The 25,598-nt window shown below is 47.2% G+C and overlaps 46 non-coding genes and 2 pseudogenes across 46 annotated transcripts; all 48 read left to right on the top strand.

The window, feature by feature from the left end:
* The first annotated feature begins 129 nt into the window (after positions 1-129).
* On the top strand, positions 130-248 carry LOC147968205 (5S ribosomal RNA). Its single transcript, XR_015606810.1, has one exon. It is a non-coding gene; the product is annotated as a 5S ribosomal RNA (ribosomal RNA).
* A 1,091-nt stretch (positions 249-1,339) lies between these two features.
* On the top strand, positions 1,340-1,457 carry LOC147968204 (5S ribosomal RNA; annotated as a pseudogene).
* An 827-nt stretch (positions 1,458-2,284) lies between these two features.
* LOC147968203 (5S ribosomal RNA) lies at positions 2,285-2,403 on the top strand. Its single transcript, XR_015605948.1, has one exon. It is a non-coding gene; the product is annotated as a 5S ribosomal RNA (ribosomal RNA).
* A 364-nt stretch (positions 2,404-2,767) lies between these two features.
* On the top strand, positions 2,768-2,886 carry LOC147968202 (5S ribosomal RNA). The gene has a single exon (XR_015606492.1). It is a non-coding gene; the product is annotated as a 5S ribosomal RNA (ribosomal RNA).
* An 826-nt stretch (positions 2,887-3,712) lies between these two features.
* Positions 3,713-3,831, top strand: LOC147968201 (5S ribosomal RNA). Its single transcript, XR_015605947.1, has one exon. It is a non-coding gene; the product is annotated as a 5S ribosomal RNA (ribosomal RNA).
* Positions 3,832-4,195: 364 nt separating this feature from the next.
* On the top strand, positions 4,196-4,314 carry LOC147968200 (5S ribosomal RNA). The gene has a single exon (XR_015606506.1). It is a non-coding gene; the product is annotated as a 5S ribosomal RNA (ribosomal RNA).
* A 364-nt stretch (positions 4,315-4,678) lies between these two features.
* On the top strand, positions 4,679-4,797 carry LOC147968199 (5S ribosomal RNA). Its single transcript, XR_015606777.1, has one exon. It is a non-coding gene; the product is annotated as a 5S ribosomal RNA (ribosomal RNA).
* Positions 4,798-5,623: 826 nt separating this feature from the next.
* Positions 5,624-5,742, top strand: LOC147968198 (5S ribosomal RNA). Its single transcript, XR_015605946.1, has one exon. It is a non-coding gene; the product is annotated as a 5S ribosomal RNA (ribosomal RNA).
* A 364-nt stretch (positions 5,743-6,106) lies between these two features.
* Positions 6,107-6,225, top strand: LOC147968197 (5S ribosomal RNA). Its single transcript, XR_015606627.1, has one exon. It is a non-coding gene; the product is annotated as a 5S ribosomal RNA (ribosomal RNA).
* A 364-nt stretch (positions 6,226-6,589) lies between these two features.
* LOC147968196 (5S ribosomal RNA) lies at positions 6,590-6,708 on the top strand. The gene has a single exon (XR_015605847.1). It is a non-coding gene; the product is annotated as a 5S ribosomal RNA (ribosomal RNA).
* A 363-nt stretch (positions 6,709-7,071) lies between these two features.
* Positions 7,072-7,190, top strand: LOC147968195 (5S ribosomal RNA). Its single transcript, XR_015606715.1, has one exon. It is a non-coding gene; the product is annotated as a 5S ribosomal RNA (ribosomal RNA).
* A 364-nt stretch (positions 7,191-7,554) lies between these two features.
* On the top strand, positions 7,555-7,673 carry LOC147968194 (5S ribosomal RNA). The gene has a single exon (XR_015606658.1). It is a non-coding gene; the product is annotated as a 5S ribosomal RNA (ribosomal RNA).
* A 364-nt stretch (positions 7,674-8,037) lies between these two features.
* LOC147968193 (5S ribosomal RNA) lies at positions 8,038-8,156 on the top strand. The gene has a single exon (XR_015606758.1). It is a non-coding gene; the product is annotated as a 5S ribosomal RNA (ribosomal RNA).
* Positions 8,157-8,984: 828 nt separating this feature from the next.
* Positions 8,985-9,103, top strand: LOC147968192 (5S ribosomal RNA). Its single transcript, XR_015606530.1, has one exon. It is a non-coding gene; the product is annotated as a 5S ribosomal RNA (ribosomal RNA).
* Positions 9,104-9,467: 364 nt separating this feature from the next.
* On the top strand, positions 9,468-9,586 carry LOC147968191 (5S ribosomal RNA). The gene has a single exon (XR_015606692.1). It is a non-coding gene; the product is annotated as a 5S ribosomal RNA (ribosomal RNA).
* Positions 9,587-9,950: 364 nt separating this feature from the next.
* LOC147968190 (5S ribosomal RNA) lies at positions 9,951-10,069 on the top strand. The gene has a single exon (XR_015606386.1). It is a non-coding gene; the product is annotated as a 5S ribosomal RNA (ribosomal RNA).
* Positions 10,070-10,433: 364 nt separating this feature from the next.
* On the top strand, positions 10,434-10,552 carry LOC147968189 (5S ribosomal RNA). Its single transcript, XR_015605945.1, has one exon. It is a non-coding gene; the product is annotated as a 5S ribosomal RNA (ribosomal RNA).
* Positions 10,553-10,916: 364 nt separating this feature from the next.
* Positions 10,917-11,034, top strand: LOC147968188 (5S ribosomal RNA). The gene has a single exon (XR_015606803.1). It is a non-coding gene; the product is annotated as a 5S ribosomal RNA (ribosomal RNA).
* A 231-nt stretch (positions 11,035-11,265) lies between these two features.
* On the top strand, positions 11,266-11,384 carry LOC147968187 (5S ribosomal RNA). Its single transcript, XR_015605983.1, has one exon. It is a non-coding gene; the product is annotated as a 5S ribosomal RNA (ribosomal RNA).
* A 364-nt stretch (positions 11,385-11,748) lies between these two features.
* On the top strand, positions 11,749-11,867 carry LOC147968186 (5S ribosomal RNA). Its single transcript, XR_015605885.1, has one exon. It is a non-coding gene; the product is annotated as a 5S ribosomal RNA (ribosomal RNA).
* A 363-nt stretch (positions 11,868-12,230) lies between these two features.
* Positions 12,231-12,349, top strand: LOC147968185 (5S ribosomal RNA). Its single transcript, XR_015606502.1, has one exon. It is a non-coding gene; the product is annotated as a 5S ribosomal RNA (ribosomal RNA).
* A 364-nt stretch (positions 12,350-12,713) lies between these two features.
* On the top strand, positions 12,714-12,832 carry LOC147968184 (5S ribosomal RNA). The gene has a single exon (XR_015606737.1). It is a non-coding gene; the product is annotated as a 5S ribosomal RNA (ribosomal RNA).
* A 364-nt stretch (positions 12,833-13,196) lies between these two features.
* LOC147968183 (5S ribosomal RNA) lies at positions 13,197-13,315 on the top strand (annotated as a pseudogene).
* A 363-nt stretch (positions 13,316-13,678) lies between these two features.
* LOC147968182 (5S ribosomal RNA) lies at positions 13,679-13,797 on the top strand. Its single transcript, XR_015606529.1, has one exon. It is a non-coding gene; the product is annotated as a 5S ribosomal RNA (ribosomal RNA).
* Positions 13,798-14,161: 364 nt separating this feature from the next.
* Positions 14,162-14,280, top strand: LOC147968181 (5S ribosomal RNA). Its single transcript, XR_015605892.1, has one exon. It is a non-coding gene; the product is annotated as a 5S ribosomal RNA (ribosomal RNA).
* A 364-nt stretch (positions 14,281-14,644) lies between these two features.
* On the top strand, positions 14,645-14,763 carry LOC147968180 (5S ribosomal RNA). Its single transcript, XR_015605794.1, has one exon. It is a non-coding gene; the product is annotated as a 5S ribosomal RNA (ribosomal RNA).
* Positions 14,764-15,127: 364 nt separating this feature from the next.
* Positions 15,128-15,246, top strand: LOC147968179 (5S ribosomal RNA). The gene has a single exon (XR_015606640.1). It is a non-coding gene; the product is annotated as a 5S ribosomal RNA (ribosomal RNA).
* Positions 15,247-15,610: 364 nt separating this feature from the next.
* Positions 15,611-15,729, top strand: LOC147968178 (5S ribosomal RNA). The gene has a single exon (XR_015606016.1). It is a non-coding gene; the product is annotated as a 5S ribosomal RNA (ribosomal RNA).
* Positions 15,730-16,084: 355 nt separating this feature from the next.
* Positions 16,085-16,203, top strand: LOC147968177 (5S ribosomal RNA). The gene has a single exon (XR_015606449.1). It is a non-coding gene; the product is annotated as a 5S ribosomal RNA (ribosomal RNA).
* A 364-nt stretch (positions 16,204-16,567) lies between these two features.
* LOC147968176 (5S ribosomal RNA) lies at positions 16,568-16,686 on the top strand. Its single transcript, XR_015605944.1, has one exon. It is a non-coding gene; the product is annotated as a 5S ribosomal RNA (ribosomal RNA).
* Positions 16,687-17,049: 363 nt separating this feature from the next.
* Positions 17,050-17,168, top strand: LOC147968175 (5S ribosomal RNA). The gene has a single exon (XR_015606793.1). It is a non-coding gene; the product is annotated as a 5S ribosomal RNA (ribosomal RNA).
* A 364-nt stretch (positions 17,169-17,532) lies between these two features.
* On the top strand, positions 17,533-17,651 carry LOC147968174 (5S ribosomal RNA). Its single transcript, XR_015605674.1, has one exon. It is a non-coding gene; the product is annotated as a 5S ribosomal RNA (ribosomal RNA).
* Positions 17,652-18,015: 364 nt separating this feature from the next.
* On the top strand, positions 18,016-18,134 carry LOC147968173 (5S ribosomal RNA). The gene has a single exon (XR_015606550.1). It is a non-coding gene; the product is annotated as a 5S ribosomal RNA (ribosomal RNA).
* A 363-nt stretch (positions 18,135-18,497) lies between these two features.
* LOC147968172 (5S ribosomal RNA) lies at positions 18,498-18,616 on the top strand. Its single transcript, XR_015605778.1, has one exon. It is a non-coding gene; the product is annotated as a 5S ribosomal RNA (ribosomal RNA).
* Positions 18,617-18,980: 364 nt separating this feature from the next.
* On the top strand, positions 18,981-19,099 carry LOC147968171 (5S ribosomal RNA). Its single transcript, XR_015605663.1, has one exon. It is a non-coding gene; the product is annotated as a 5S ribosomal RNA (ribosomal RNA).
* A 364-nt stretch (positions 19,100-19,463) lies between these two features.
* On the top strand, positions 19,464-19,582 carry LOC147968170 (5S ribosomal RNA). The gene has a single exon (XR_015606079.1). It is a non-coding gene; the product is annotated as a 5S ribosomal RNA (ribosomal RNA).
* Positions 19,583-19,945: 363 nt separating this feature from the next.
* On the top strand, positions 19,946-20,064 carry LOC147968169 (5S ribosomal RNA). The gene has a single exon (XR_015606007.1). It is a non-coding gene; the product is annotated as a 5S ribosomal RNA (ribosomal RNA).
* Positions 20,065-20,428: 364 nt separating this feature from the next.
* On the top strand, positions 20,429-20,547 carry LOC147968168 (5S ribosomal RNA). Its single transcript, XR_015606231.1, has one exon. It is a non-coding gene; the product is annotated as a 5S ribosomal RNA (ribosomal RNA).
* Positions 20,548-20,911: 364 nt separating this feature from the next.
* LOC147968167 (5S ribosomal RNA) lies at positions 20,912-21,029 on the top strand. Its single transcript, XR_015606706.1, has one exon. It is a non-coding gene; the product is annotated as a 5S ribosomal RNA (ribosomal RNA).
* A 364-nt stretch (positions 21,030-21,393) lies between these two features.
* Positions 21,394-21,512, top strand: LOC147968166 (5S ribosomal RNA). The gene has a single exon (XR_015606229.1). It is a non-coding gene; the product is annotated as a 5S ribosomal RNA (ribosomal RNA).
* Positions 21,513-21,876: 364 nt separating this feature from the next.
* On the top strand, positions 21,877-21,995 carry LOC147968165 (5S ribosomal RNA). The gene has a single exon (XR_015606078.1). It is a non-coding gene; the product is annotated as a 5S ribosomal RNA (ribosomal RNA).
* A 364-nt stretch (positions 21,996-22,359) lies between these two features.
* Positions 22,360-22,478, top strand: LOC147968164 (5S ribosomal RNA). The gene has a single exon (XR_015606422.1). It is a non-coding gene; the product is annotated as a 5S ribosomal RNA (ribosomal RNA).
* A 364-nt stretch (positions 22,479-22,842) lies between these two features.
* Positions 22,843-22,961, top strand: LOC147968163 (5S ribosomal RNA). Its single transcript, XR_015606618.1, has one exon. It is a non-coding gene; the product is annotated as a 5S ribosomal RNA (ribosomal RNA).
* Positions 22,962-23,325: 364 nt separating this feature from the next.
* LOC147968162 (5S ribosomal RNA) lies at positions 23,326-23,444 on the top strand. The gene has a single exon (XR_015606077.1). It is a non-coding gene; the product is annotated as a 5S ribosomal RNA (ribosomal RNA).
* A 364-nt stretch (positions 23,445-23,808) lies between these two features.
* LOC147968161 (5S ribosomal RNA) lies at positions 23,809-23,927 on the top strand. Its single transcript, XR_015606421.1, has one exon. It is a non-coding gene; the product is annotated as a 5S ribosomal RNA (ribosomal RNA).
* A 364-nt stretch (positions 23,928-24,291) lies between these two features.
* Positions 24,292-24,410, top strand: LOC147968160 (5S ribosomal RNA). The gene has a single exon (XR_015606617.1). It is a non-coding gene; the product is annotated as a 5S ribosomal RNA (ribosomal RNA).
* A 364-nt stretch (positions 24,411-24,774) lies between these two features.
* Positions 24,775-24,893, top strand: LOC147968159 (5S ribosomal RNA). Its single transcript, XR_015605968.1, has one exon. It is a non-coding gene; the product is annotated as a 5S ribosomal RNA (ribosomal RNA).
* A 364-nt stretch (positions 24,894-25,257) lies between these two features.
* Positions 25,258-25,376, top strand: LOC147968158 (5S ribosomal RNA). The gene has a single exon (XR_015606075.1). It is a non-coding gene; the product is annotated as a 5S ribosomal RNA (ribosomal RNA).
* The last annotated feature ends 222 nt before the right edge of the window (positions 25,377-25,598 follow it).

Here is a 25,598-nt window from a genome sequence, read left to right as displayed (position 1 = left end):
AGAGAGCAAGTAGTATAGGGCATTATCCATTAGTAGGCGACGGTTGTAATGGTAGTAAGAATGTATAGCCGTCTTTGTAGCGGACGTGGGAGTGGGAAGCATAAGGGATGAAGCCGGGGGTAACATGTCGGATGCGATCATACCAGCACTAAAGCACCAGATACCATCAGAACTCAAAAGTTAAGCGTGCTTGGGCGAGAGTAGTACTAGGATGGGTGACCTCCTGGGAAGTCCTCGTGTTGCATTCCCTTTTTAATTATTTTTGTACGTACGTGAGGAACAGAACGCACGTGCGTGATATATATTAAGCCTGTCATCATATTTTTGACATTTGCGATATGTTTTAGCTCGGAGCTCATTATTCACGCGTCTAGGGAGAGTTGGGCGCGAAAAGCGCGTTCTGAAAGGGGTGTAAAATACGTGTTGCTGCGGTATAGAGGGAGGGGTGGAAATCGTGGTAAACTCGTCTTCGTAGTTGAGCGAGAGAGTAAGTAGTATAGGGCATTATCTATTAGTAGGCGACGGTTGTAATGGTCGTGAGGAACAGAACGCACGTGCGTGATATATATTAAGCCTGTCATCATATTTTTGACATTTGCGATATGTTTTAGCTCGGAGCTCATTATTCACGCGTCTAGGGAGAGTTGGGCGCGAAAAGCGCGTTCTGAAAGGGGTGTAAAATACGTGTTGCTGCGGTATAGAGGGAGGGGTGGAAATCGTGGTAAACTCGTCTTCGTAGTTGAGCGAGAGAGTAAGTAGTATAGGGCATTATCTATTAGTAGGCGACGGTTGTAATGGTAGTAAGAATGTATAGCCGTCTTTGTAGCGGACGTGGGAGTGGGAAGCATAAGGGATGAAGCCGGGGGTAACATGTCGGATGCGATCATACCAGCACTAAAGCACCGGATCCCATCAGAACTCTGAAGTTAAGCGTGCTTGGGGGTGACCTCCTGGGAAGTCCTCATGTTCCATTCCCTTTTTAATTATTTTTGTACGTACGTGAGGAACAGAACGCACGTGCGTGATATATATTAAGCCTGTCATCATATTTTTGACATTTGCGATATGTTTTAGCTCGGAGCTCATTAGTCACGCGTCTAGGGAGAGTTGGGGCGCGAAAAGCGCGTTCTGAAAGGGGTGTAAAATACGTGTTGCTGCGGTATAGAGGGAGGGGTGGAAATCGTGGTAAACTCGTCTTCGTAGTTAAGCGAGAGAGTAAGTAGTATAGGGCATTATCCATTAGTAGGCGACGGTTGTAATGGTAGTAAGAATGTATAGCCGTCTTTGTAGCGGACGTGGGAGTGGGAAGCATAAGGGATGAAGCCGGGGGTAACATGTCGGATGCGATCATACCAGCACTAAAGCACCGGATACCATCAGAACTCCGAATTAAGCGTGCTTGGGCGAGTGTAGTACTAGGATGGGTGACCTCCTGGGAAGTCCTCGTGTTGCATTCCCTTTTTAATTATTTTTGTACGTACGTGAGGAACAGAACGCACGTGCGTGATATATATTAAGCCTGTCATCATATTTTTGACATTTGCGATATGTTTTAGCTCGGAGCTCATTAGTCACGCGTCTAGGGAGAGTTGGGGCGCGAAAAGCGCGTTGTGAAAGGGGTGTAAAATATGTGTTGCTGCGGTATAGAGGGAGGGGTGGAAATCGTGGTAAACTCGTCTTCGTAGTTGAGCGAGAGAGTAAGTAGTATAGGGCATTATCTATTAGTAGGCGACGGTTGTAATGGTAGTAAGAATGTATAGCCGTCTTTGTAGCGGACGTGGGAGTGGGAAGCATAAGGGATGAAGCCGGGGGTAACATGTCGGATGCGATCATACTAGCACTAAAGCTCCGGATCCCATCAGAACTCTGAAGTTAAGCGTGCTTGGGGGTGACCTCCTGGGAAGTCCTCATGTTGCATTCCCTTTTTAATTATTTTTGTACGTACGTGAGGAACAGAACGCACGTGCGTGATATATATTAAGCCTGTCATCATATTTTTGACATTTGCGATATGTTTTAGCTCGGAGCTCATTAGTCACGCGTCTAGGGAGAGTTGGTGCGCGAAAAGCGCGTTCTGAAAGGGTGTAAAATACGTGTTGCTGCGGTATAGACGGAGGGGTGAAAATCATGGTAAACTCGTCTTCGTAGTTGAGCGAGAGAGTAAGTAGTATAGGGCATTATCCATTAGTAGGCGACGGTTGCAATGGTAGTAAGAATGTATAGCCGTCTTTGTAGCGGACGTGGGAGTGGGAAGCATAAGGGATGAAGCCGGGGGTAACATGTCGGATGCGATCATACCAGCACTAAAGCACCGGATCCCATCAGAACTCCGAAGTTAAGCGTGCTTGGGCGAGAGTAGTACTAGGATGGATGACCTCCTGGGAAGTCCTCGTGTTGCATTCCCTTTTTAATTATTTTTGTACGTACGTGAGGAACAGAACGCACGTGCGTGATATATATTAAGCCTGTCATCATATTTTTGACATTTGCGATATGTTTTAGCTCGGAGCTCATTAGTCACGCGTCTAGGGAGAGTTGGGCCGCGAAAAGCGCGTTCTGAAAGGGGTGTAAAATACGTGTTGCTGCGGTATAGAGGGAGGGGTGGAAATCGTGGTAAACTCGTCTTCGTAGTTGAGCGAGAGAGCAAGTAGTATAGGGCATTATCCATTAGTAGGCGACGGTTGTAATGGTAGTAAGAATGTATAGCCGTCTTTGTAGCGGACGTGGGAGTGGGAAGCATAAGGGATGAAGCCGGGGGTAACATGTCGGATGCGATCATACCAGCACTAAAGCACCGGATACCATCAGAACTCCGAAGTTAAGCGTGCTTGGGCGAGAGTAGTACTAGGATGGGTGACCTCCTGGGAAGTCCTCGTGTTGCATTCCCTTTTTAATTATTTTTGTACGTACGTGAGGAACAAAACGCACGTGCGTGATATATATTAAGCCTGTCATCATATTTTTGACATTTGCGATATGTTTTAGCTCGGAGCTCATTATTCACGCGTCTAGGGAGAGTTGGGCGCGAAAAGCGCGTTCTGAAAGGGGTGTAAAATACGTGTTGCTGCGGTATAGAGGGAGGGGTGGAAATCGTGGTAAACTCGTCTTCGTAGTTGAGCGAGAGAGTAAGTAGTATAGGGCATTATCTATTAGTAGGCGACGGTTGTAATGGTAGTAAGAATGTATAGCCGTCTTTGTAGCGGACGTGGGAGTGGGAAGCATAAGGGATGAAGCCGGGGGTAACATGTCGGATGCGATCATACGAGCACTAAAGCACCGGATCCCATCAGAACTCTGAAGTTAAGCGTGCTTGGGGGTGACCTCCTGGGAAGTCCTCATGTTGCATTCCCTTTTTAATTATTTTTGTACGTACGTGAGGAACAGAACGCACGTGCGTGATATATATTAAGCCTGTCATCATATTTTTGACATTTGCGATATGTTTTAGCTCGGAGCTCATTAGTCACGCGTCTAGGGAGAGTTGGGGCGCGAAAAGCGCGTTCTGAAAGGGTGTAAAATACGTGTTGCTGCGGTATAGAGGGAGGGGTGGAAATCGTGGTAAACTCGTCTTTGTAGTTGAGCGAGAGAGTAAGTAGTATAGGGCATTATCCATTAGTAGGCGACGGTTGTAATGGTAGTAAGAATGTATAGCCGTCTTTGTAGCGGACGTGGGAGTGGGAAGCATAAGGGATGAAGCCGGGGGTAACATGTCGGATGCGATCATACCAGCACTAAAGCACCGGATCCCATCAGAACTCCGAAGTTAAGCGTGCTTGGGCGAGAGTAGTACTAGGATGGATGACCTCCTGGGAAGTCCTCGTGTTGCATTCCCTTTTTAATTATTTTTGTACGTACGTGAGGAACAGAACGCACGTGCGTGATATATATTAAGCCTGTCATCATATTTTTGACATTTGCGATATGTTTTAGCTCGGAGCTCATTAGTCACGCGTCTAGGGAGAGTTGGGGCGCGAAAAGCGCGTTCTGAAAGGGGTGTAAAATACGTGTTGCTGCGGTATAGAGGGAGGGGTGGAAATCGTGGTAAACTCGTCTTCGTAGTTGAGAGAGAGAGTAAGTAGTATAGGGCATTATCCATTAGTAGGCGACGGTTGTAATGGTAGTAAGAATGTATAGCCGTCTTTGTAGCGGACGTGGGAGTGGGAAGCATAAGGGATGAAGCCGGGGGTAACATGTCGGATGCGATCATACCGGTACTAAAGCACCGGATCCCATCAGAACTCCGAAGTTAAGCGTGCTTGGGCGAGAGTAGTACTAGGATGGATGACCTCCTGGGAAGTCCTCGTGTTGCATTCGCTTTTTAATTATTTTTGTACGTACGTGAGGAACAGAAAGCACGTGCGTGATATATATTAAGCCTGTCATCATATTTTTGACATTTGCGATATGTTTTAGCTCGGAGCTCATTAGTCACGCGTCTAGGGAGAGTTGCGGCGCGAAAAGTGCGTTCTGAAAGGGGTGTAAAATACGTGTTGCTGCGGTATAGAGGGAGGGGTGAAAATCGTGGTAAACTCGTCTTCGTAGTTGAGCGAGAGAGTAAGTAGTATAGGGCATTATCCATTAGTAGGCGACGGTTGTAATGGTAGTAAGAATGTATAGCCGTCTTTGTAGCGGACGTGGGAGTGGGAAGCATAAGGGATGAAGCCGGGGGTAACATGTCGGATGCGATCATACCAGCACTAAATCACCGGATACCATCAGAACTCCAAAGTTAAGCGTGCTTGGGCGAGAGTAGTACTAGGATGGGTGACCTCCTGGGAAGTCCTCGTGTTGCATTCCCTTTTTAATTATTTTTGTACGTATGTGAGGAACAGAACGCACGTGCGTGATATATATTAAGCCTGTCATCATATTTTTGACATTTGCGATATGTTTTAGCTCGGAGCTCATTATTCACGCGTCTAGGGAGAGTTGGGCGCGAAAAGCGCGTTCTGAAAGGGGTGTAAAATACGTGTTGCTGCGGTATAGAGGGAGGGGTGGAAATCGTGGTAAACTCGTCTTCGTAGTTGAGCGAGAGAGTAAGTAGTATAGGGCATTATCTATTAGTAGGCGACGGTTGTAATGGTAGTAAGAATGTATAGCCGTCTTTGTAGCGGACGTGGGAGTGGGAAGAATAAGGGATGAAGCCGGGGGTAACATGTCGGATGCGATCATACCAGCACTAAAGCACCGGATCCCATCAGAACTCTGAAGTTAAGCGTGCTTGGGGGTGACCTCCTTGGAAGTCCTCATGTTGCATTCCCTTTTTAATTATTTTTGTACGTACGTGAGGAACAGAACGCACGTGCGTGATATATATTAAGCCTGTCATCATATTTTTGACATTTGCGATATGTTTTAGCTCGGAGCTCATTAGTCACGCGTCTAGGGAGAGTTGGGGCGCGAAAAGCGCGTTCTGAAAGGGTGTAAAATACGTGTTGCTGCGGTATAGAGGGAGGGGTAGAAATCGTGGTAAACTCGTCTTTGTAGTTGAGCGAGAGAGTAAGTAGTATAGGGCATTATCCATTAGTAGGCGACGGTTGTAATGGTAGTAAGAATGTATAGCCGTCTTTGTAGCGGACGTGGGAGTGGGAAGCATAAGGGATGAAGCCGGGGGTAACATGTCGGATGCGATCATACCAGCACTAAAGCACCGGATCCCATCAGAACTCCGAAGTTAAGCGTGCTTGGGCGAGAGTAGTACTAGGATGGATGACCTCCTGGGAAGTCCTCGTGTTGCATTCCCTTTTTAATTATTTTTGTACGTACGTGAGGAACAGAACGCACGTGCGTGATATATATTAAGCCTGTCATCATATTTTTGACATTTGCGATATGTTTTAGCTCGGAGCTCATTAGTCACGCGTCTAGGGAGAGTTGGGGCGCGAAAAGCGCGTTCTGAAAGGGGTGTAAAATACGTGTTGTTGCGGTATAGAGAGAGGGGTGGAAATCGTGGTAAACTCGTCTTCGTAGTTGAGAGAGAGAGTAAGTAGTATAGGGCATTATCCATTAGTAGGCGACGGTTGTAATGGTAGTAAGAATGTATAGCCGTCTTTGTAGCGGACGTGGGAGTGGGAAGCATAAGGGATGAAGCCGGGGGTAACATGTCGGATGCGATCATACCGGCACTAAAGCATCGGATCCCATCAGAACTCCGAAGTTAAGCGTGCTTGGGCGAGAGTAGTACTAGGATGGATGACCTCCTGGGAAGTCCTCGTGTTGCATTCGCTTTTTAATTATTTTTGTACGTACGTGAGGAACAGAAAGCACGTGCGTGATATATATTAAGCCTGTCATCATATTTTTGACATTTGCGATATGTTTTAGCTCGGAGCTCATTAGTCACGCGTCTAGGGAGAGTTGCGGCGCGAAAAGCGCGTTCTGAAAGGGGTGTAAAATACGTGTTGCTGCGGTATAGAGGGAGGGGTAAAAATCGTGGTAAACTCGTCTTCGTAGTTGAGCGAGAGAGTAAGTAGTATAGGGCATTATCCATTAGTAGGCGACGGTTGTAATGGTAGTAAGATTGTATAGCCGTCTTTGTAGCGGACGTGGGAGTGGGAAGCATAAGGGATGAAGCCGGGGGTAACATGTCGGATGCGATCATACCAGCACTAAATCACCGGATCCCATCAGAACTCCGAAGTTAAGCGTGCTTGGGCGAGAGTAGTACTAGGATGGGTGACCTCCTGGGAAGTCCTCGTGTTGCATTCCTTTTTAATTATTTTTGTATGTACGTGAGGAACAGAACGCACGTGCGTGATATATATTAAGCCTGTCATCATATTTTTGACATTTGCGATATGTTTTAGCTCGGAGCTCATTAGTCACGCGTCTAGGGAGAGTTGGGGCGCGAAAAGCGCGTTCTGAAAGGGGTGTAAAATACGTGTTGCTGCAGTATAGAGGGAGGGGTGGAAATCATGGTAAACTCATCTTCGTAGTTGAGCGAGAGAGTAAGTACTATAGGGCATTATCCATTAGTAGGCGACGGTTGTAATGGTAGTAAGAATGTATAGCCGTCTTTGTAGCGGACGTGGGAGTGGGAAGCATAAGGGATGAAGCCGGGGGTAACATGTCGGACGCGATCATACCAGCACTAAAGCACCGGATACCATCAGAACTCCGAAGTTAAGCGTGCTTGGGCGAGAGTAGTACTAGGATGGGTGACCTCCTGGGAAGTCCTCGTGTTGCATTCCCTTTTTAATTATTTTTGTACGTACGTGAGGAACAGAACGCACGTGCGTGATATATATTAAGCCTGTCATCATATTTTTGACATTTGCGATATGTTTTAGCTCGGAGCTCATTAGTCACGCGTCTAGGGAGAGTTGGGGCACGAAAAGCGCGTTCTGAAAGGGGTGTAAAATACGTGTTGCTCCGGTATAGAGGGAGGGGTGGAAATCGTGGTAAACTCGTCTTCGTAGTTGAGCGAGAGAGTAAGTAGTACAGGGCATTATCCATTAGTAGGCGACGGTTGTAATGGTAGTAAGAATGTATAGCCGTCTTTGTAGCGGACGTGGGAGTGGGAGGCATAAGGGATGAAGCCGGGGGTAACATGTCGGATGCGATCATACCAGCACTAAAGCACCCGATTCCATCAGAACTCCGAAGTTAAGCGTGCTTGGGCGAGAGTAGTACTAGGATGGGTGACCTCCTGGGAAGTCCTCGTGTTGCATTCCCTATTTAATTATTTTTGTACGTACGTGAGGAACAGAACGCACGTGCGCGATATATATTAAGCCTGTCATCATATTTTTGACATTTGCGATATGTTTTAGCTCGGAGCTCATTAGTCACGCGTCTAGGGAGAGTTGGGGCGCGAAAAGCGCGTTCTGAAAGGGGTGTAAAATACGTGTTGCTGCGGTATAGAGGGAGGGGTGGAAATCGTGGTAAACTCGTCTTCGTAGTTGAGCGAGAGAGTAAGTAGTATAGGGCATTATCCATTAGTAGGCGACGGTTGTAATGGTAGTAAGAATGTATAGCCGTCTTTGTAGCGGACGTGGGAGTGGGAAGCATAAGGGATGAAGCCGGGGGTAACATGTAGGATGCGATCATACCAGCAATAAAGCACCGGATACCATCAGAACTCCGAAGTTAAGCGTGCTTGGGCGAGTGTAGTACTAGGATGGGTGACCTCCTGGGAAGTCCTCGTGTTGCATTCCCTTTTTAATTATTTTTGTACGTACGTGAGGAACAGAACGCACGTGCGTGATATATATTAAGCCTGTCATCATATTTTTGACATTTGCGATATGTTTTAGCTCGGAGCTCATTAGTCACGCGTCTAGGGAGAGTTGGGGCGCGAAAAACGCGTTGTGAAAGGGGTGTAAAATACGTGTTGCTGCGGTATAGAGGGAGGGGTGGAAATCGTGGTAAACTCGTCTTCGTAGTTGAGCGAGAGAGTAAGTAGTATAGGGCATTATCTATTAGTAGGCGACAGTTGTAATGGTAGTAAGAATGTATAGCCGTCTTTGTAGCGGACGTGGGAGTGGAAAGCATAAGGGATGACGCCGGGGGTAACATGTCGGATGCGATCATACCAGCACTAAAGCACCGGATCCCATCAGAACTCTGAAGTTAAGCGTGCTTGGGGGTGACCTCCTGGGAAGTCCTCATGTTGCATTCCCTTTTTAATTATTTTTGTACGTACGTGAGGAACAGAACGCACGTGCGTGATATATATTAAGCCTGTCATCATATTTTTGAAATTTGCGATATGTTTTAGCTCGGAGCTCATTAGTCACGCGTCTAGGGAGAGTTGGGGCGCGAAAAGCGCGTTCTGAAAGGGGTGTAAAATACATGTTGCTGCGGTATAGAGGGAGGGGTGGACATCGTGGTAAACTCGCCTTCGTAGTTGAGCGAGAGAGTAAGTAGTATAGGGCATTATCCATTAGTAGACGACGGTTGTAATGGTAGTAAAAATGTATAGCCGTCTTTGTAGCGGACGTGGGAGTGGGAAGCATAAGAGATGAAGCCGGGGGTAACATGTCGGATGCGATCCTACCAGCACTAAAGCACCGGATCCCATCAGAACTCCGAAGTTAAGCGTGCTTGGGCGAGAGTAGTACTAGGATGGATGACCTCCTGGGAAGTCCTCGTGTTGCATTCCCTTTTTAATTATTTTTGTACGTACGTGAGGAACAGAACGCACGTGCGTGATATATATTAAGCCTGTCATCATATTTTTGACATTTGCGATATGTTTTAGCTCGGAGCTCATTAGTCACGCGTCTAGGGAGAGTTGGGGCGCGAAAAGCGCGTTCTGAAAGGGGTGTAAAATACGTGTTGCTGCGGTATAGAGGGAGGGGTGGAAATCGTGGTAAACTCGTCTTCGTAGTTGAGCGAGAGAGCAAGTAGTATAGGGCATTATCCATTAGTAGGCGACGGTTGTAATGGTAGTAAGAATGTATAGCCGTCTTTGTAGCGGACGTGGGAGTGGGAAGCATAAGGGCTGAAGCCGGGGGTAACATGTCAGATGCGATCATACCAGCACTAAAGCACCGGATACCATCAGAACTCCGAAGTTAAGCGTGCTTGGGCGAGAGTAGTACTAGGATGGGTGACCTCCTGGGAAGTCCTCGTGTTGCATTCCCTTTTAAATTATTTTTTTACGTACGTGAGGAACAGAACGCACGTGCGTGATATATATTAAGCCTGTCATCATATTTTTGACATTTGCGATATGTTTTAGCTCGGAGCTCATTAGTCACGCGTCTAGGGAGAATTGGGGTGCGAAAAGCGCGTTCTGAAAGGGGTGTAAAATACGTGTGGCTGCGGTATAGAGGGAGGGGTGGAAATCGTGGTAAACTCGTCTTCGTAGTTGAGCGAGAGAATAAGTAGTATAGGGCATTATCCATTAGTAGGCGACGGTTGCAATGGTAGTAAGAATGTATAGCCGTCTTTGTAGCGGACGTGGGAGTGGGAAGCATAAGGGATGAAGCCGGAGGTAACATGTCGGATGCGATCATACCAGCACTAAAGCACCGGATCCCATCAGAACTCCGAAGTTAAGCGTGCTTGGGCGAGAGTAGTACTAGGATGAGTGACCTCCTGGGAAGTCCTCGTGTTGCATTCCCTTTTAATTTATTTTTGTACGTACGTGAGGAACAGAACGCACGTGTGTGATATATATTAAGCCTGTCATGATATTTTTGACATTTGCGATGTGTTTTAGCTCGGAGCTCATTAGTCACGCGTCTAGGGAGAGTTGGGGCGCGAAAAGCGCGTTCTGAAAGGGGTGTAAAATACGTGTTGCTGCGGTATAGAATGAGGGGTGGAAATCGTGGTAAACTCGTCTTCGTTGTTGAGCGAGAGAGTAAGTAGTATAGGGCATTATCCATTAGTAGGCGACGGTTGTAATGGAAGTAAGAATGTATAGCCGTCTTTGTAGCGGACGTGGGAGTGGGAAGCATAAGGGATGAAGCCGGGGGTAACATGTCGGATGCGATCATACCAGCACTAAAGCACCGGATCCCATCAGAACTCCGAAGTTAAGCGTGCTTGGGCGAGAGTAGTACTAGGATGGATGACCTCCTGGGAAGTCCTCGTGTTGCATTCCCTTTTTAATTATTTTTGTACGTACGTGAGGAACAGAACGCACGTGCGTGATATATATTAAGCCTGTCATCATATTTTTGACATTTGCGATATGTTTTAGCTCGGAGCTCATTAGTCACGCGTCTAGGGAGACTTGCGGCGCGAAAAGCGCGTTCTGAAAGGGGTGTAAAATACGTGTTGCTGCGGTATAGAGGGAGGGGTGGAAATCGTGGTAAACTCGTCTTCGTAGTTGAGCGAGAGAGTAAGTAGTACAGGGCATTATCCATGAGTAGGCGACGGTTGTAATGGTAGTAAGAATGTATAGCCGTCTTTGTAGCGGACGTGGGAGTGGGAAGCATAAGGGATGAAGCCGGGGGTAACATGTCGGATGCGATCATACCAGCACTAAAGCAGCGGATCCCATCAGAACTCCGAAGTTAAGCGTGCTTGGCGAGAGTAGTACTAGGATGGGTGACCTCCTGGGAAGTCGTCGTGTTGCATTCCCTTTTTAATTATTTTTGTACGTACGTGAGGAACAGAACGCACGTGCGTGATATATATTAAGCTTGTCATCATATTTTTGACATTTGCGGTGTGTTTTAGCTCGGAGCTCATTAGTCACGCGTCTAGGGAGAGTTGGGGCGCGAAAAGCGCGTTGTGAAAGGGGTGTAAAATACGTGTTGTAGCGGACGTGGGAGTGGGAAGCATAAGGGATGAAGCCGGGGGTAACATGTCGGATGCGATCATACCAGCACTAAAGCACCGGATCCCATCAGAACTCCGAAGCTAAGCGTGCTTGGGCGAGAGTAGTACTAGGATGGATGACCTCCTGGGAAGTCCTCGTGTTGCATTCCCTTTTTAATTATTTTTGTACGTATGTGAGGAACAGGACGCACGTGCGTGATATATATTAAGCCTGTCATTATATTTTTGACATTTGTGATATGTTTTAGCTCGGAGGTCATTAGTCACGCGTCTAGGGAGAGTTGGGGCGCGAAAAGCGCGTTCTGAAAGGGGTGTAAAATACGTGTTGCTGCGGTATAGAGGGAGGGGTGGAAATCGTGGTAAACTCGTCTTCGAGGTTGAGCGAGAGAGTAAGTAGTATAGGGCATTATCCATTAATAGGCGACGGTTGTAATGGTAGTAAGAATGTATAGCCGTCTTTGTAGCGGACATGGGAGTGGGAAGCATAAGGGATGAAGCCGGAGGTAACATGTCGGATGCGATCATACCAGCACTAAAGCTCCGGATCCCATCAGAACTCCGAAGTTAAGCGTGCTTGGGCGAGAGTAGTACTAGGATGGGTGACCTCCTGGGAAGTCCTCGTGTTGCATTCCCTTTTTAATTATTTTTGTACGTACGTGAGGAACAGAACGCACGTGCGTGATATATATTAAGCCTGTCATCATATTTTTGACATTTGCGATATGTTTTAGCTCGGAGCTCATTAGTCACGCGTCTAGGGAGAGTTTGGGCGCGAAAAGCGCGTTCTGAAAGGGGTGTAAAATACGTGTTGCTGCGGTATAGAATGAGGGGTGGAAATAATGTTAACTCGTCTTTGTAGTTGAGCGAGAGAGTAAGTAGTATAGGGCATTATCCATTAGTAGGCGACGGTTGTAATGGTAGTAAGAATGTATAGCCGTCTTTGTAGCGGACGTGGAAGTGGGAAGCATAAGGGATGAAGCCGGGGAAAAAATGTCGGATGCGATCATACCAGCACTAAAGCACCGGATCCCATCAGAACTCCGAAGTTAAGCGTGCTTGGGCGAGAGTAGTACTAGGATGTGTGACCTCCTGGGAAGTCCTCGTGTTGCATTCTCTTTTTAATTATTTTTGTACGTACGTGAGGAACAGAACGCACGTGCGTGATATATATTAAGCCTGTCATCATATTTTTGACATTTGCGATATGTTTTAGCTCGGAGCTCATTAGTCACGCGTCTAGGGAGAGTTGGGGCGTGAAAAGCGCGTTCTGAAAGGGGTGTAAAATACGTGTTGCCGCGGTATAGAGGGAGGGGTGGAAATCGTGGTAAACTCGTCTTCGTAGTTGAGCGAGAGAGTAAGTAGTATAGGGCATTATCCATTAGTAGGCGACGGTTGTAATGGTAGTAAGAATGTATAGCCGTCTTTGTAGCGGACATGGGAGTGGGAAGCATAAGGGATGAAGCCGGAGGTAACATGTCGGATGCGATAATACCAGCACTAAAGCTCCGGATCCCATCAGAACTCCGAAGTTAAGCGTGCTTGGGCGAGAGTAGTACTAGGATGGATGACCTCCTGGGAAGTCCTCGTGTTGCCTTCCCTTTTTAATTGTTTTTGTACGTACGTGAGGAACAGAACGCACGTGCGTGATATATATTAAGCCTGTCATCATATTTTTGACATTTGCGATATGTTTTAGCTCGGAGCTCATTAGTCACGCGTCTAGGAAGAGTTGGGGCACGAAAAGCGCGTTCTGAAAGGGGTGTAAAATACGTGTTGCTGCGGTATAAAGGGAGGGGTGGAAATCGTGGTAAACTCGTCTTCGTAGTTGAGCGAGAGAGTAAGTAGTATAGGGCATTATCCATTAGTAGGCGACGGTTGTAATGGTAGTAAGAATGTATAGCCGTCTTTGTAGCGGACATGGGAGTGGGAAGCATAAGGGATGAAGCCGGAGGTAACATGTCGGATGCGATCATACCAGCACTAAAGCACCGGATCAAATCAGAACTCCGAAGTTAAGCGTGGTTGGGCGAGAGTAGTATTAGGATGGGTGACCTCCTGGGAAGTCCTCGTGTTGCATTCCCTTTTTAATTATTTTTGTACGTACGTGAGGAACAGAACGCACGTGCGTGATATATATTAAGCCTGTCATCATATTTTTGACATTTGCGATATGTTTTAGCTCGGAGCTCATTAGTCACGCGTCTAGGGAGAGTTGGGGCGCGAAAAGCGCGTTCTGAAAGGGGTGTAAAATACGTGTTGCTGCGGTATAGAGGGAGGGGTGGAAATCGTGGTAAACTCGTCTTCGTAGTTGAGCGAGAGAGTAAGTAGTATAGGGCATTATCCATTAGTAGGCGACGGTTGTAATGGTAGTAAGAATGTATAGCCGTCTTTGTAGCGGACGTGGGAGTGGGAAGCATAAGGGATGAAGCCGGGGTAACATGTCGGATGCGATCATACCAGCACTAAAGCACCGGATCCCATCAGAACTCCGAATTTAAGCGTGCTTGGGCGAGTGTAGTACTAGGATGGGTGACCTCCTGGGAAGTCCTCGTGTTGCATTCCCATTTTAATTATTTTTGTACGTACGTGAGGAATAGAACGCACGTGCGTGATATATATTAAGCCTGTCATCATATTTTTGACATTTGCGATATGTTTTAGCTCGGAGCTCATTAGTCACGCGTCTAGGGAGAGTTGGGGCGCGAAAAGCGCGTTCTGAAAGGGGTGTAAAATACGTGTTGCTGCGGTATAGAGGGAGGGGTGGAAATCGTGGTAAACTCATCTTCGTAGTTGAGCGAGAGAGTAAGTAGTATAGGGCATTATCCATTAGTAGGCGACGGTTGTAATGGTAGTAAGAATGTATAGCCGTCTTTGTAGCGGACGTGGGAGTGGGAAGCATAAGGGATGAAGCCGGGGGTAACATGTCGGATGCAATCATACCAGCACTAAAGCACCGGATCCCATCAGAACTCCGAAGTTAAGCGTGCTTGGGCGAGAGTAGTACTAGGATGGGTGACCTCCTGGGAAGTCCTCGTGTTGCATTCGGTTTTTAATTATTTTTGTACGTACGTGAGGAACAGAACGCACGAGCGTGATATATGTTAAGCCTGTCATCATATTTTTGACATTTGCGATATGTTTTAGCTCGGAGCTCATTAGTCACGCGTCTAGGGAGAGTTGGGGCGCGAAAAGCGCGTTCTGAAAGGGGTGTAAAATACGTGTTGCTGCGGTATAGAGGGAGGGGTGGAAATCGTGGTAAACTCGCCTTCGTAGTTGAGCGAGAGAGTAAGTAGTATAGGGCATTATCCATTAGTAGGCGACGGTTGTAATGGTAGTAAGAATGTATAGCCGTCTTTGTAGCGGACGTGGGAGTGGGAAGCATAAGGGATGAAGCCGGGGGTAACATGTCGGATGCGATCATACCAGCACTATAGCACCGGATCCCATCAGAACTCCGAAGTTAAGCGTGCTTGGGCGAGAGTAGTACTAGGATGGGTGACCTCCTGGGAAGTCCTCGTGTTGCATTCCCTTTTTAATTATTTGTGTACGTACGTGAGGAACAGAACGCACGTGCGTGATATATATTAAGCCTGTCATCATATTTTTGACATTTGCGATATGTTTTAGCTCGGAGCTCATTAGTCACGCGTCTAGGGAGAGTTGGGGCGCGAAAAGCGCGTTCTGAAAGGGGTGTAAAATACGTGTTGCTGCGGTATAGAGGGAGGGGTGGAAATCGTGGTAAACTCGTCTTCGTAGTTGAGTGAGAGAGTAAGTAGTATAGGGCATTATCCATTAGTAGGCGACGGTTATAATGGTAGTAAGAATGTATAGCCGTCTTTGTAGCGGACGTGGGAGTGGGAAGCATAAGGGATGAAGCTGGGGGTAATATGTCGGATGCGATCATACCAGCACTAAAGCAGCGGATCCCATCAGAACTCCGAAGTTAAGCATGCTTGGGCGAGAGTAGTACTAGGATGGGTGACCTCCTGGGAAGTCCTCGTGTTGCATTCCCTTTTTAATTATTTTTGTACGTACGTGAGGAACAGAACGCACGTGCGTGATATATATTAAGCCTGTCATCATATTTCTGACATTTGCGATATGTTTTAGCTCGGAGCTCATTAGTCACGCGTCTAGGGAGAGTTGGGCAGCGAAAAGCGCGTTCTGAAAGGGGTGTAAAATACGTGTTGCTGCGGTATAGAGGGAGGGGTGGAAATCGTGGTAAACTCGCCTTCGTAGTTGAGCGAGAGAGTAAGTAGTATAGGGCATTATCCATTAGTAGGCGACGGTTGTAATGGTAGTAAGAATGTATAGCCGTCTTTGTAGCGGACGTGGGAGTGGGAAGCATAAGGGATGAAGCCGGGGGTAACATGTCGGATGCGATCATACCAGCACTAAAGCACCGGATCCCATCAGAACTCCGAAGTTAAGCGTGCTTGGGCGAGAGTAGTACTAGGATGGGTGACCTCCTAGGAAGTCCTCGTGTTGCATTCCCTTTTTAATTATTTTTGTACGTACGTGAGGAACAGAACGCACGTGCGCGATATATATTAAGCCTGTCATCATATTTTTGAAATTTGCGATATGTTTTAGCTCGGAGCTCATTAGTCACGCGTCTAGGGAGAGTTGAAGCGCGTTGTGAAAGGGGTGTAAAGAACCTGTTGCTTCGGTATAGATGGAGGGGTGGAAATCGTGGTAAACTCGTCTTCGTAGTTGAGCGAGAAAGTAAGTAGTATAGGGCATTATCCATTAGTAGGCGACGGTTGTAATGGTAGTAAGATTGTATAGCCGTCTTTGTAGCGGACGTGGGAGTGGGAAGCATAAGGGATGAAGCCAGGGGTAACATGTCGGATGCGATCATACCAGCACTAAAGCACCGGATCCCATCAGAACTCCGAAGTTAAGCGTGCTTGGGCGAGAGTAGTACTAGGATGGGTGACCTCCTGGCAAGTCCTCGTGTTGCATTCCCTTTTTAATTATTTTTGTACGTACGTGAGGAACAGAACGCACGTGCGTGATATATATTAAGCCTGTCATCATATTTTTGACATTTGCGATATGTTTTAGCTCGGAGCTCATTAGTCACGCGTCTAGGGAGAGTTGGTGCGCGAAAAGCGCGTTCTGAAAGGGGTGTAAAATACGTGTTGCTGCAATATACAGGGAGGGGTGGAAATCGTGGTAAACTCGTCTTCGTAGTTGAGCGAGAGAGTAAGTAGTATAGGGCATTATCCATTAGTAGGTGACGGTTGTAATGGTAGTAAGAATGTAGAGCCGTCTTTGTAGCGGACGTGGGAGTGGTAAGCATAAGGGATGAAGCCGGGGGTAACATGTCGGATGCGATCATACCAGCACTAAAGCACCGGATCCCATCAGAACTCCGAAGTTAAGCGTGCTTGGGCGAGAGTAGTACTAGGATGGATGACCTCCTGGGAAGTCCTCGTGTTGCATTCCCTTTTTAATTATTTTTGTACGTACGTGAGGAACAGAACGCACGTGCGTGATATATATTAAGCCTGTCATCATATTTTTGACATTTGCGATATGTTTTAGCTCGGAGCTCATTAGTCACGCGTCTAGGGAGAGTTGGGGCGCGAAAAGCGCGTTCTGGAAGGGGTGTAAAATACATGTTGCTGCGGTATAGAGGGAGTGGTGGAAATCGTGGTAAACTCGCCTTCGTAGTTGAGCGAGAGAGTAAGTAGTATAGGGCATTATCCATTAGTAGGCGACGGTTGTAATGGTAGTAAGAATGTATAGCCGTCTTTGTAGCGGACGTGGGAGTGGGAGCATAAGGGATGAAGCCGGGGGTAACATGTCAGATGCGATCATACTAGCACTAAAGCACCGGATCCCATCAGAACTCCGAAGTTAAGCGTGCTTGGGCGAGAGTAGTACTAGGATAGATGACCTCCTGGGAAGTCCTCGTGTTGCATTCCCTTTTTAATTATTTTTGTACGTACGTGAGGAACAGAACGCACGTGCGTGATATATATTAAGCCTGTCATCATATTTTTGACATTTGCGATATGTTTTAGCTCGGAGCTCATTAGTCACGCGTCTAGGGAGAGTTGGGGCGCGAAAAGCGTGTTCTGAAAGGGGTGTAAAATACGTGTTGCTGCGGTATAGAGGGAGGGATGGAAATCGTGGTAAACTCGCCTTCGTAGTTGAGCGAGAGAGTAAGTAGTATAGGGCATTATCCATTAGTAGGCGACGGTTGTAATGGTAGTAAGAATGTATAGCTGTCTTTGTAGCGGACGTGGGAGTGGGAAGCATAAGGGATGAAGCCGGGGGTAACATGTCGGATGCGATCATACCAGCACTAAAGCACCGGATCCCATCAGAACTCCGAAGTTAAGCGTGCTTGGGCGAGAGTAGTACTAGGATGGGTGACCTCCTGGGAAGTCCTCGTGTTGCATTCCCTTTTTAATTATTTTTGTACGTACGTGAGGAACAGAACGCACGTGCGTGATATATATTAAGCCTGTCATCATATTTTTGACATTTGCGATATGTTTTAGCTCGGAGCTCATTAGTCACGCGTCTAGGGAGAGTTGGTGCGCGAAAAGCGCGTTCTGAAAGGGGTGTAAAATACATGTTGCTGCGGTATAGAGGGAGGGGTGGAAATCGTGGTAAACTCGTCTTCGTAGTTGAGCGAGAGAGTAAGTAGTATAGGGCATTATCCATTAGTAGGTGACGGTTGTAATGGTAGTAAGAATGTAGAGCCGTCTTTGTAGCGGACGTGGGAGTGGTAAGCATAAGGGATGAAGCCGGGGGTAACATGTCGGATGCGATCATACCAGCACTAAAGCACCGGATCCCATCAGAACTTCGAAGTTAAGCGTGCTTGGGCGAGAGTAGTACTAGGATGGGTGACCTCCTGGGAAGTCCTCGTGTTGCACTCCCTTTTTAATTATTTTTGTACGTACGTGAGGAACAGAACGGACGTGCGTGATATATATTAAGCCTGTCATCATATTTTTGACATTTGCGATATGTTTTAGCTCGGAGCTCATTAGTCACGCGTCTAGGGAGAGTTGGGGCGCGAAAAGCGCGTTCTGGAAGGGGTGTAAAATACATGTTGCTGCGGTATAGAGGGAGTGGTGGAAATCGTGGTAAACTCGCCTTCGTAGTTGAGCGAGAGAGTAAGTAGTATAGGGCATTATCCATTAGTAGGCGACGGTTGTAATGGTAGTAAGAATGTATAGCCGTCTTTGTAGCGGACGTGGGAGTGGGAGCATAAGGGATGAAGCCGGGGGTAACATGTCAGATGCGATCATACCAGCACTAAAGCACCGGATCCCATCAGAACTCCGAAGTTAAGCGTGCTTGGGCGGGGGTAGTACTAGGATGGGTGACCTCCTGGGAAGTCCTCGTGTTGCATTCCCTTTTTAATTATTTTTGTACGTACGTGAGGAACAGAACGCACGTGCGTGATATATATTAAGCCTGTCATCATATTTTTGACATTTGCGATATGTTTTAGCTCGGAGCTCATTAGTCACGCGTCTATGGAGAGTTGGGGCGCGAAAAGCGCGTTCTGAAAGGGGTGTAAAATACGTGTTGCTGCGGTATAGAGGGAGGGATGGAAATCGTGGTAAACTCGCCTTCGTAGTTGAGCGAGAGAGTAAGTAGTATAGGGCATTATCCATTAGTAGGCGACGGTTGTAATGGTAGTAAGAATGTATAGCTGTCTTTGTAGCGGACGTGGGAGTGGGAAGCATAAGGGATGAAGCCGGGGGTAACATGTCGGATGCGATCATACCAGCACTAAAGCACCGGATCCCATCAGAACTCCGAAGTTAAGCGTGCTTGGGCGAGAGTAGTACTAGGATGGGTGACCTCCTGGGAAGTCCTCGTGTTGCATTCCCTTTTTAATTATTTTTGTACGTACGTGAGGAACAGAACGCACGTGCGTGATATATATTAAGCCTGTCATCATATTTTTGACATTTGCGATATGTTTTAGCTCGGAGCTCATTAGTCACGCGTCTAGGGAGAGTTGGTGCGCGAAAAGCGCGTTCTGAAAGGGGTGTAAAATACATGTTGCTGCGGTATAGAGGGAGGGGTGGAAATCGTGGTAAACTCGTCTTCGTAGTTGAGCGAGAGAGTAAGTAGTATAGGGCATTATCCATTAGTAGGTGACGGTTGTAATGGTAGTAAGAATGTAGAGCCGTCTTTGTAGCGGACGTGGGAGTGGTAAGCATAAGGGATGAAGCCGGGGGTAACATGTCGGATGCGATCATACCAGCACTAAAGCACCGGATCCCATCAGAACTTCGAAGTTAAGCGTGCTTGGGCGAGAGTAGTACTAGGATGGGTGACCTCCTGGGAAGTCCTCGTGTTGCATTCCCTTTTTAATTATTTTTGTACGTACGTGAGGAACAGAACGGACGTGCGTGATATATATTAAGCCTGTCATCATATTTTTGACATTTGCGATATGTTTTAGCTCGGAGCTCATTAGTCACGCGTCTAGGGAGAGTTGGGGCGCGAAAAGCGCGTTCTGGAAGGGTTGTAAAATACATGTTGCTGCGGTATAGAGGGAGTGGTGGAAATCGTGGTAAACTCGCCTTCGTAGTTGAGCGAGAGAGTAAGTAGTATAGGGCATTATCCATTAGTAGGCGACGGTTGTAATGGTAGTAAGAATGTATAGCCGTCTTTGTAGCGGACGTGGGAGTGGGAGCATAAGGGATGAAGCCGGGGGTAACATGTCAGATGCGATCATACCAGCACTAAAGCACCGGATCCCATCAGAACTCCGAAGTTAAGCGTGCTTGGGCGAGAGTAGTACTAGGATGGGTGACCTCCTGGGAAGTCCTCGTGTTGCATTCCCTTTTTAATTATTTTTGTACGTACGTGAGGAACAGAACGCACGTGCGTGATATATATTAAGCCTGTCGTCATATTTTTGACATTTGCGATATGTTTTAGCTCGGAGCTCATTAGTCACGCGTCTATGGAGAGTTGGGGCGCGAAAAGCGCGTTCTGAAAGGGGTGTAAAATACGTGTTGCTGCGGTATAGAGGGAGGGATGGAAATCGTGGTAAACTCGCCTTCGTAGTTGAGCGAGAGAGTAAGTAGTATAGGGCATTATCCATTAGTAGGCGACGGTTGTAATGGTAGTAAGAATGTATAGCTGTCTTTGTAGCGGACGTGGGAGTGGGAAGCATAAGGGATGAAGCCGGGGGTAACATGTCGGATGCGATCATACCAGCACTAAAGCACCGGATCCCATCAGAACTCCGAAGTTAAGCGTGCTTGGGCGAGAGTAGTACTAGGATGGGTGACCTCCTCGGAAGTCCTCGTGTTGCATTCCCTTTTTAATTATTTTTGTACGTACGTGAGGAACAGAACGCACGTGCATGATATATATTAAGCCTGTCATCATATTTTTGACATTTGCGATATGTTTTAGCTCGGAGCTCATTAGTCACGCGTCTAGGGAGAGTTGGGGCGCGGAAAGCGCGTTCTGAAAGGGGTGTAAAATACGTGTTGCTGCGGTATAGAGGGAGGGGTGGAAATCGTGGTAAAATCGTCTTCATAGTTGAGCGAGAGAGTAAGTAGTATAGGGCATTATCCATTAGTAGGCGACGGTTGTAATGGTAGTAAGAATGTATAGCCGTCTTTGTAGCGGACGTGGGACTGGGAAGCATAAGGGATGAAGCCGGGGGTAACATGTCGGATGCGATCATACCAGCACTAAAGCACCGGATCCCATCAGAACTTCGAAGTTAAGCGTGCTTGGGCGAGAGTAGTACTAGGATGGTGACCTCCTGGGAAGTCCTCGTGTTGCATTCCCTTTTTAATTATTTTTGTACGTACGTGAGGAACAGAACGCACGTGCGTGATATATATTAAGCCTTTCATCATATTTCTGACATTTGCGATATGTTTTAGCTCGGAGCTCATTAGTCACGCGTCTAGGGAGAGTTGGGGCGCGAAAAGCGCGTTCTGAAAGGGGTGTAAAATACGTGTTGCTGCGGTATAGAAGGAGGGGTGGAAATCGTGGTAAACTCGTCTTCGTAGTTGAGCGAGAGAGTAAGTAGTATAGGGCATTATCCATTAGTAGGCGACGGTTGTAATGGTAGTAAGAATGTATAGCCGTCTTTGTAGCGGACGTGGGAGTGGGAAGCATAAGGGATGAAGCCGGGGGTAACATGTCGGATGCGATCATACCAGCACTAAAGCACCGGATCCCATCAGAACTCCGAAGTTAAGCGTGCTTGGGCGAGAGTAGTACTAGGATGGGTGACCTCCTCGGAAGTCCTCGTGTTGCATTCCCTTTTTAATTATTTTTGTACGTACGTGAGGAACAGAACGCACGTGCGTGATATATATTAAGCCTGTCATCATATTTTTGACATTTGCGATATGTTTTAGCTCGGAGCTCATTAGTCACGCGTCTAGGGAGAGTTGGGGCGCGAAAAGCGCGTTCTGAAAAGGGTGTAAAATACGTGTTTCTGCGGTATAGAGGGAGGGGTGGAAATCGTGGTAAAATCGTCTTCATAGTTGAGCGAGAGAGTAAGTAGTATAGGGCATTATCCATTAGTAGGCGACGGTTGTAATGGTAGTAAGAATGTATAGCCGTCTTTGTAGCGGACGTGGGACTGGGAAGCATAAGGGATGAAGCCGGGGGTAACATGTCGGATGCGATCATACCAGCACTAAAGCACCGGATCCCATCAGAACTTCGAAGTTAAGCGTGCTTGGGCGAGAGTAGTACTAGGATGGGTGACCTCCTGGGAAGTCCTCGTGTTGCATTCCCTTTTTAATTATTTTTGTACGTACGTGAGGAACAGAACGCACGTGCGCGATATATATTAAGCCTGTCATCATATTTTTGACATTTGCGATATGTTTTAGCTCGGAGCTCATTAGTCACGCGTCTAGGGAGAGTTGGGGCGCGAAAAGCGCGTTCTGAAAAGGGTGTAAAATACGTGTTGCTGCGGTATAGAGGGAGGGGTGGAAATAGTGGTAAACTCGCCTTCGTAGTTGAGCGAGAGAGTAAGTAGTATAGGGCATTATCCATTAGTAGGCGACGGTTGTAATGGTACTAAGAATGTATAGCCGTCTTTGTAGCGGACGTGGGAGTGGGAAGCATAAGGGATGAAGCCGGGGGTAACATGTTGGATGCGATCATACCAGCACTAAAGCAGCGGATCCCATCAGAACTCCGAAGTTAAGCGTGCTTGGGCGAGATTAGTACTAGGATGGGTGACCTCCTGGGAAGCCCTCGTGTTGCATTCCCTTTTTAATTATTTTTGTACGTACGTGAGGAACAGAACGCACGTGCGTGATATATATTAAGCCTGTCATCATATTTTTGACATTTGCGATATGTTTTAGCTCGGAGCTCATTATTCACGCGTCTAGGGAGAGTTGGGGCGCGAAAAGCGCGTCCTGAAAGGGGTGTAAAATACGTGTTGCTGCGGTATAGAGGGAGGGGTGGAAATCGTGGTAAACTCGTCTTCGTAGTTGAGCGAGAGAGTAAGTAGTATAGGGCATTATCCATTAGTAGGCGACGGTTGTAATGGTAGTAAGAATGTATAGCCGTCTTTGTAGCGGACGTGGGAGTGGGAAGCATAAGGGATGAAGCCGGGGGTAACATGTCGGATGCGATCATAACAGCACTAAAGCACCGGATCCCATCAGAACTCCGAAGTTAAGCGTGCTTGGGCGAGAGTAGTACTAGGATGGATGACCTCCTGGGAAGTCCTCGTGTTGCATTCCCTTTTTAATTATTTTTGTACATACGTGAGGAACAGAACGCACGTGCGTGATATATATTAAGCCTGTCATCATATTTTTGACATTTGCGATATGTTTTAGCTCGGAGCTCATTAGTCACGCGTCTAGGGAGAGTTGGGGCGCGAAAAGCGCGTTCTGAAAGGGGTGTAAAATACGTGTTGCTGCGGTATAGAGGGAGGGATGGAAATCGTGGTAAACTCGCCTTCGTAGTTGAGCGAGAGAGTAAGTAGTATAGGGCATTATCCATTAGTAGGCGACGGTTGTAATGGTAGTAAGAATGTATAGCCGTCTTTGTAGCGGACGTGGGACTGGGAAGCATAAGGGATGAAGCCGGGGGTAACATGTCGGATGCGATCATACCAGCACTAAAGCACCGGATCCCATCAGAACTTCGAAGTTAAGCGTGCTTGGGCGAGAGTAGTACTAGGATGGGTGACCTCCTGGGAAGTCCTCGTGTTGCATTCCCTTTTTAATTATTTTTGTACGTACGTGAGGAACAGAACGCACGTGCGCGATATATATTAAGCCTGTCATCATATTTTTGACATTTGCGATATGTTTTAGCTCGGAGCTCATTAGTCACGCGTCTAGGGAGAGTTGGGGCGCGAAAAGCGCGTTCTGAAAAGGGTGTAAAATACGTGTTGCTGCGGTATAGAGGGAGGGGTGGAAATAGTGGTAAACTCGCCTTCGTAGTTGAGCGAGAGAGTAAGTAGTATAGGGCATTATCCATTAGTAGGCGACGGTTGTAATGGTACTAAGAATGTATAGCCGTCTTTGTAGCGGACGTGGGAGTGGGAAGCATAAGGGATGAAGCCGGGGGTAACATGTTGGATGCGATCATACCAGCACTAAAGCAGCGGATCCCATCAGAACTCCGAAGTTAAGCGTGCTTGGGCGAGATTAGTACTAGGATGGGTGACCTCCTGGGAAGCCCTCGTGTTGCATTCCCTTTTTAATTATTTTTGTACGTACGTGAGGAACAGAACGCACGTGCGTGATATATATTAAGCCTGTCATAATATTTTTGACATTTGCGATATGTTTTAGCTCGGAGCTCATTATTCACGCGTCTAGGGAGAGTTGGGGCGCGAAAAGCGCGTCCTGAAAGGGGTGTAAAATACGTGTTGCTGCGGTATAGAGGGAGGGGTGGAAATCGTGGTAAACTCGTCTTCGTAGTTGAGCGAGAGAGTAAGTAGTATAGGGCATTATCCATTAGTAGGCGACGGTTGTAATGGTAGTAAGAATGTATAGCCGTCTTTGTAGCGGACGTGGGAGTGGGAAGCATAAGGGATGAAGCCGGGGGTAACATGTCGGATGCGATCATAACAGCACTAAAGCACCGGATCCCATCAGAACTCCGAAGTTAAGCGTGCTTGGGCGAGAGTAGTACTAGGATGGATGACCTCCTGGGAAGTCCTCGTGTTGCATTCCCTTTTTAATTATTTTTGTACATACGTGAGGAACAGAACGCACGTGCGTGATATATATTAAGCCTGTCATCATATTTTTGACATTTGCGATATGTTTTAGCTCGGAGCTCATTAGTCACGCGTCTAGGGAGAGTTGGGGCGCGAAAAGCGCGTTCTGAAAGGGGTGTAAAATACGTGTTGCTGCGGTATAGAGGGAGGGATGGAAATCGTGGTAAACTCGCCTTCGTAGTTGAGCGAGAGAGTAAGTAGTATAGGGCATTATCCATTAGTAGGCGACGGTTGTAATGGTAGTAAGAATGTATAGCTGTCTTTGTAGCGGACGTGGGAGTGGGAAGCATAAGGGATGAAGCCGGGGGTAACATGTCGGATGCGACCATACCAGCACTAAAGCACCGGATCCCATCAGAACTCCGAAGTTAAGCGTGCTTGGGCGAGAGTAGTACTAGGATGGGTGACCTCCTCGGAAGTCCTCGTGTTGCATTCCCTTTTTAATTATTTTTGTACGTACGTGAGGAACAGAACGCACGTGCGTGATATATATTAAGCCTGTCATCATATTTTTTACATTTGCGATATGTTTTAGCTCGGAGCTCATTAGTCACGCGTCTAGGGAGAGTTGGGGCGCGAAAAGCGCGTTTTGAAAGGGGTGTAAAATACGTGTTGCTGCGGTATAGAGGGAGGGGTGGAAATCGTGGTAAAATCGTCTTCATAGTTGAGCGAGAGAGTAAGTAGTATAGGGCATTATCCATTAGTAGGCGACGGTTGTAATGGTAGTAAGAATGTATAGCCGTCTTTGTAGCGGACGTGGGACTGGGAAGCATAAGGGATGAAGCCGGGGGTAACATGTCGGATGCGATCATACCAGCACTAAAGCACCGGATCCCATCAGAACTTCGAAGTTAAGCGTGCTTGGGCGAGAGTAGTACTAGGATGGGTGACCTCCTGGGAAGTCCTCGTGTTGCATTCCCTTTTTAATTATTTTTGTACGTACGTGAGGAACAGAACGCACGTGCGTGATATATATTAAGCCTGTCATCATATTTTTGACATTTGCGATATGTTTTAGCTCGGAGCTCATTAGTCACGCGTCTAGGTAGAGTTGGGGCGCGAAAAGCGCGTTCTGAAAGGGGTGTAAAATATGTGTTGCTGCGGTATAGAGGGAGGGGTGGAAATCGTGGTAAACTCGTCT

The sequence above is a fragment of the Triticum urartu genome, chromosome 5A, assembly GCF_056163025.1.
Source record: "Triticum urartu cultivar PI428250 chromosome 5A, HENAU_Tu73, whole genome shotgun sequence".
Lineage (NCBI taxonomy): Eukaryota > Viridiplantae > Streptophyta > Magnoliopsida > Poales > Poaceae > Triticum > Triticum urartu.
Note: the sequence above shows the minus strand (reverse complement) of the source record. Positions and strands in the feature narration are given on the sequence as shown.